At 40.2% G+C, this 7,082-nt stretch overlaps 1 long non-coding RNA gene across 1 annotated transcript; it reads left to right on the top strand.

The window, feature by feature from the left end:
* Nucleotides 1–3,724: 3,724 nt before the first annotated feature.
* On the top strand, nt 3,725–5,328 carry LOC139063510 (uncharacterized). The gene is made up of 4 exons (XR_011516871.1): nt 3,725–3,863; nt 4,381–4,476; nt 4,559–4,646; nt 5,103–5,328. It is a non-coding gene; the product is annotated as an uncharacterized lncRNA (long non-coding RNA).
* Nucleotides 5,329–7,082: the final 1,754 nt, after the last annotated feature.

Below are 7,082 nucleotides of genomic sequence, written 5' to 3'. Positions count from 1 at the left end.
CAATTTCACATCATTCTGGGTCCATTTGTGTGAAAACAAGGTCCAATCAGGCTGAAACGTTACAAGAAGGTAGAATCTATTGAGTTGTAAGTGATCTGAACGTTTCATGATGATTGCACATTCCTATAGGGGGTCAAACCATGTCCCAAAGGTCACCGGGCCTGGTGTCACTTTAAAGAAGTAGTCCATTTACACCTTTGTGGGCTTATAACTTGGCTTCTGAATGTCCTAGAAAGATCAGGTTTGTTTTAGAGTACTCCAATTAACAGCCCCCATTACCCCAAAAAGGAATGGAGTCATTAGCAGTTATGGTTTTTAAATGGCACCCAGAATTATGTTGCACAAAGCACAATTTCACATCATTCTGGGTTCATTTGTGTGAAAACAAGGTCCAATCAGGCTGAAACGTTACAGGAAGGTAGAATATATTGAGTTGTAAGTGATCTGAACGTTTCATGATGATAGCACTTTCCTAAGGGGGTCAAACCATGTCCCAAAGGTAACCGGATCTGGTGTCACTTTAAAGAAGTAGTCCAGTTATACCTTTGTGGGCTTATAACTTGGCTTCTGAATGTCCTAGAGAGGTCAGGTTTGTTTTAGAGTACTCCAATTAACAGCCCCCATTACCCCAAAAGGAATGGAGTCATTAGCAGTTATGGTTTTTAAATGGCACCCAGAATTATGTTGCACGAAGCACAATTTCACATCATTCTGGGTTCATTTGTGTGAAAACAAGGTCCAATCAGGCTGAAACGTTACAAGAAGGTAGAATCTATTGAGTTGTAAGTGATCTGAACGTTTCATGATGATTGCACATTCCTATAGGGGGTCAAACCATGTCCCAAAGGTCACCGGGCCTGGTGTCACTTTAAAGAAGTAGTCCATTTACACCTTTGTGGGCTTATAACTTGGCTTCTGAATGTCCTAGAAAGATCAGGTTTGTTTTAGAGTACTCCAATTAACAGCCCCCATTACCCCAAAAAGGAATGGAGTCATTAGCAGTTATGGTTTTTAAATGGCACCCAGAATTATGTTGCACAAAGCACAATTTCACATCATTCTGGGTTCATTTGTGTGAAAACAAGGTCCAATCAGGCTGAAACGTTACAGGAAGGTAGAATATATTGAGTTGTAAGTGATCTGAACGTTTCATGATGATAGCATTTTCCTAAGGGGGTCAAACCATGTCCCAAAGGTAACCGGATCTGGTGTCACTTTAAAGAAGTAGTCCAGTTATACCTTTGTGGGCTTATAACTTGGCTTCTGAATGTCCTAGAGAGGTCAGGTTTGTTTTAGAGTACTCCAATTAACAGCCCCCATTACCCCAAAAGTAATGGAGTCATTAGCAGTTATGGTTTTTAAATGGCACCCAGAATTATGTTGCACGAAGCACAATTTCACATCATTCTGGGTTCATTTGTGTGAAAACAAGGTCCAATTAGGCTGAAACGTTACAGGAAGGTAGAATCTATTGAGTTGTAAGTGATCTGAACGTTTCATGATGATAGCACTTTCCTAAGGGGGTCAAACCATGTCCCAAAGGTCACCGGGCCTGATGTCACTTTAAAGTAGTCCAGTTACACCTTTGTGGGCTTATAACTTGGCTTCTGAATGTCCTAGAGAGGTCAGGTTTGTTTTAGAGTACTCCAATTAACAGCCCCCATTACCCCAAAAGGAATGGAGTCATTAGCAGTTATGGTTTTTAAATGGCACCCAAAATTATGTTGCACGAAGCACAATTTCACATCATTCTGGGTTCATTTGTGTGAAAACAAGGTCCAATTAGGCTGAAACGTTACAGGAAGGTAGAATCTATTGAGTTGTAAGTGATCTGAACGTTTCATGATGATAGCACTTTCCTAAGGGGGTCAAACCATGTCCCAAAGGTCACCGGATCTGGTGTCAATTTAAAGAAGTAGTCCAGTTACACATTTGTGGGCTTATAACTTGGCTTCTGAATGGCCTAGAGAGATCAGGTTTGTTTTAGTGTACTCCAATCAACAGCCCCTACAACCACAAAAAGGAATGGAGTCATTAGCACTTATGGTTTTTAAATGGCACCCAGAATTATGTTGCACGAAGCACAATTTCACATCATTCTGGGTTCATTTGTGTGAAAACAAGGTCCAATTTGGCTGAAACGTTACAGGAAGGTAGAATCTATTGAGTTGTAAGTGATCTGAACGTTCCATGATGATTGCTCTTTCCTAAGGGGGTCAAACCATGTCCCAAAGGTCACCGGGCCTGGTGTCACTTTAAAGAATTAGTCCAGTTACACCTTTGTGGGCTTATAACTTGGCTTCTGAATGTCCTAGAGAGATCAGGTTTGTTTTAGTGTACTCCAATCAACAGCCGCTACAACCACAAAAAGGAATGGAGTCATTAGCACTTATGGTTTGTAAATGGCACCCAGAATTATGTTGCACGAAGCACAATTTCACATCACTCTGGGTTCATTTGTGTGAAAACAAGGTCCAATCAGGCTGAAACGTTACAGGAAGGTAGAATCTATTGGGTTGTAAGTGATCTGAACGTTTCATGATGATAGCACTTTCCTAAGGGGTCAAACCATGTCCCAAAGGTCACCGGGCCTGGTGTCACTTTAAAGAAGTAGTCCAGTTACACCTTTGTGGGCTTACAACTTGGCTTCTGAATGTCCTAGAGAGGTCAGATTTTTTAGAGTACTCCAATTAACAGCCCCCATTACCCCAAAAAGGAATGGAGTCATTAGCACTTATGGTTTTTAAATGACACCCAGAATTATGTTGCACGAAGCACAATTTCACATCATTCTGGGTCCATTTGTGTGAAAACAAGGTCCAATCAGGCTGAAACGTTACAAGAAGGTAGAATCTATTGAGTTGTAAGTGATCTGAACGTTTCATGATGATAGCACTTTCCTAAGGGGGTCAAACCATGTCTCAAAGGTAACCGGATCTGGTGTCAATTTAAAGAAGTAGTCCAGTTACACATTTGTGGGCTTATAACTTGGCTTCTGAATGGCCTAGAGAGATCAGGTTTAATTTAGTGTACTCCAATTAACAGCCCATACAAACACAAAAAGGAATGGAGTCATTAGCACTTATGGTTTTTAAATGGCACCCAGAATTATGTTGCACAAAGCACAATTTCATATCATTCTGGGTTCATTTGTGTGAAAACAAGGTCCAATCAGGCTGAAACGTTACAAGAAGGTAGAATCTATTGAGTTGTAAGTGATCTGAACATTTCATGATGATAGCACTTTCCTAAGGGGGTCAAACCATGTCCCAAAGGTCACCGGATCTGGTGTCAATTTAAAGGAGACATAACATGAAAAACCCACTTTTTTATCCATTAACACAGTGTGTTTCACATTTTAAGTGTCTAAGTGAGCAAAAAGGCTTATATTATTCACTGGAGTTGCTATTTAGATATTTAATAATTAAGTTTTGGGCATATTTGTCCACCCGTTCAGTTTTTACATTATCCATTACGTCAGTAATTAATTTAGTCAGGATAACTACCAAATATGGTAATGGCCCTCGGCTAAACACAGAGCCAATCCGCCATTTTTTCTTCTCGCTAAGATTTTTTGTAGTCCTATTGGAAAAATGCAGAATGTCTGGTTATTTTAGCCACACACAGCTCAAAACTGTTCCTCGTTTTAAGGAAGGGTGGTGTGGCAGTACTTAAACCCAGGAGCTGATGACACTACTGCTAAAAAAACACAGAAGAAAAAGTAGTGTGTGTGTGTGTGTGCGCGCGCGCGCGCGTGGTTCGTTCGTTCCTGTCTCCAGGCTAGTAAGTACTGAGGGCTTCATCTATCTAAAAGGAGTCATTTGCATCTGAATGTGGCAGCACCGGGACACAGCAGCAGAGCGGTAAGCTTCATATCACTCTAAAATGTCGACAAACTTTACTTTAGATTTACGGGCATTAGCAGCACTAAAGCGTTAGCATCCGGCTTGCTATCGCTATCGCTAGTAAAGTTAGCACCCAGATCAATGTGGATTTGGCTGATTTTCGTGGAATAAAACGTGATTTCTGATCAACGCCTTCTTTTACACCAGATGATAACCTCCCACTGATTGTAGAAGCAGAGAGCCTGTGTGTTATTCTACGTGAGTGTGATGTAATCTTAGCATCCAGTAAATAAAGTCCCATATCAGCTAAAATGCAGCGTGACAAAGTCATTAAAGTGCGTCAACACAGTGGATTTAATAGTTTTAAAGAACAATCTCTGAGTGGAGTGAGGTTAGTTTTTTGTCTCACTGCAGATATAAAAACTAACTTTATCAGTCAGATGCAGCAAAGCTCACCGTCTGTATGAGCGTGAGCGTCGGAAAGCTGATAAAATCGGCTGTAAAACAAAAGTAAAAATGCTCCTTTGCTTTTTAGAGTCAACATCCAGAAGACTGGAGCCGTGTTTCACTGACAGGCTGTCAGACTAAAGCCCTGATGAGCTCAGCTGGGACAAACTGGTCTGATGTTTAGGTAAGTGAAGATCTGCTTCTCCGAGATGCTAGTAAAAAATAATTTAGCCAGCTTGCTAATGTTACTTTTCTTCTCCTCTAAGGAACACAGAACGTTCAGATGTTGGCATTTCACGTCACCTACTGAGGAAGGAGACCCACCAGTAAAGAGACGGTCTGGACCAGACCAAAGTGAGTGATGACACACCTCAGCCACCCTCATCATTAAGAACACCTCACCCCCTGAATCACTCCGTCTGATGACAGCAGAGTGATTTATTTGATGTTTTACTTGTTTAATCTGTTTAGAAATTATTGAATTACATTATTTTCTGTAATCGACCATCTGATCTGGATGTGTGCAGAATAACTTTCCCCAAATTCAGCAGCAGCTGGCCTGTAAAAACAGCTGCAGCATGTAGTAAGTCTGTCTGCGCTGCTCTCTAATGAGCTTCCTTTCATAAGGAATCATTTGTATAATTTTAGTGTCACTATTTTATTACATTTGTAAGAATATGAAGTCACTGCAGCAAAGTGAACTTGTGAACAAACACAAACGTGACTATAAACATGAAAGCTAAAGAAACAACTTTCCTAAAGCTGCTTGTAAACAAAGTATGTCATTAAAGTTATCGTCTATCATTGCAGAATATGACGATGACATCATGGAACTGGTCTTTGGAAAAGTTTTCCCTGAACCAACTCCGTTTCTAGATGAGGTAGAGAAGATCTGCATCTCACCAACCCTCTGGTCTCAGTATTCAGACAACGGAGGTCTCCCACTGTTATCCAGGACCAGTTTGAAGCCCACATACTGCCCCTCCCTCATCATCAGGAAACATCAATCCGTATCCTGAGGACAACAGAAGACGGCAGGAGGACAGGAACTCTGAGACCTAGACACCAGCACCGAGACACAAAGCACCTGTGTGCACAACGCCTGTTTAACTACTAAAGCCTGTTTATTATATAGTTCTACTTATTTGCTGTGAGGTTAATACTTAGAACATTTGTATATTAATGTAAACAATTTAAAAAAATCACTGATTGTATGTTTTCTTTTAGATGTAATGGTCCAAACTCAGCCTTGTAGACATTTATTGCATCCTGTAGGTAAATACACAGAACAGGCTCAGATCCAGGATGACCCAGCATGCTCTTCTTCCATTCTGGCTGTTAGGGATTGTATCAATAACTCAATGCCTACTGATGTTTTCACCTAACGGTATTTATTTAGAATGCAGGTAAGATTTAACTATATTTGTTAGCAAAGCAGACTGATCTTGGGAATTTCACTGCAGCACTGATGTCCACCTCTCTGTACACATTAGAGAGAATTACCACTTTACAGCTAAACACATTTAATAAAGATATAGGCTACGCATTGCAGACAATAAAAACAAAGTTGTAAGCATTAGAATTATAATGATGACATTAAAGAACATTTGGAGGAATGTTCTTTATTTTTGACTCGAATCTCAAATCTTTAAATTAAAATGTAACTGCTTTTTATCCATTTTCAGCCATTAAGACACCCAATATAAAATAAGACTACTTATAAAATTATTTATAATTATATGTATGTATATATTTAGATAGAGATCTTAATAAAATGTATTCTTTTAATGGTGTTTTAATGAGCTGTATCATTTTTTAAAACATTTTTTATAGAAATAAATAAGCAAGCAGCATTCCTTGTGTGTGTGTGTGTGTGTGTGCGCGCGCGCGCACGTGCCTGCTAGCTGGTCCCTCCGTCGGCAGTGACGGGTGTGTGTGTGTGACTACAGACAAATGCATGAGAGAGTTAGCAGCCTTGAAACAGCTTGATGAACTACCCTCCCCACATGTTTTAAAATGCTAATATGCTATGCTAAATCTGCTATGCTAAATAATGATTTCTTTATAGAACTACAAAGTCCGACTGGGGGAGGAGAGTACAGGTCTGCACTATGGAGGGGGGCGGAGTTTACAGCTCCTCCTCCAGTTTAAAGAGACAGTACCCAAAAACGGCTCGTTCTCAAGACTCTCCTCAGAACAGGGGTAGATGAGGGTCTGTAGAGCAACAATAATGAGGAAATCAGACCAAAGAACTGCAGTTCCACTGTATTTAGACCCCCAACTGAATGATTTAGATGTAAAAAGGAATAACTTAAAAGCATGTTATGTCTCCTTTAAAGAAGTAGTCCAGTTACACATTTGTGGGCTTATAACTTGGCTTCTGAATGGCCTAGAGAGATCAGGTTAGTTTTAGTGTACTCCAATCAACAGCCCCTACTACCACAAAAAGGAATGGAGTCATTAGCAGTTATGAATTTAAATGGCACTCAGAATTATGTTGCACGAAGCACAATTTCACATCATTCTGGGTTCATTTGTGTGAAAACAAGGTCCAATCAGGCTGAAACGTTACAGGAAGATAGAATCTATTGAGTTGTAAGTGATCTGAACGTTTCATGATGATAGCACTTTCCTAAGGGGGTCAAACCATGTCCCAAAGGTAACCGGATCTGGTGTCAATTTAAAGAAGTAGTCCAGTTACACATTTGTGGGCTTATAACATGGCTTCTGAATGGCCTTGAGAGATCAGGTTTGTTTTAGTGTACTCCAATCAACAGCCTCTACAACCAC

The sequence above is a fragment of the Nothobranchius furzeri genome, chromosome 16 (genome assembly GCF_043380555.1).
Source record: "Nothobranchius furzeri strain GRZ-AD chromosome 16, NfurGRZ-RIMD1, whole genome shotgun sequence".
Lineage (NCBI taxonomy): Eukaryota > Metazoa > Chordata > Actinopteri > Cyprinodontiformes > Nothobranchiidae > Nothobranchius > Nothobranchius furzeri.
The sequence above is the reverse complement of the archived record's forward strand: the minus strand, read 5'-3'. Positions and strand labels throughout refer to the sequence as shown.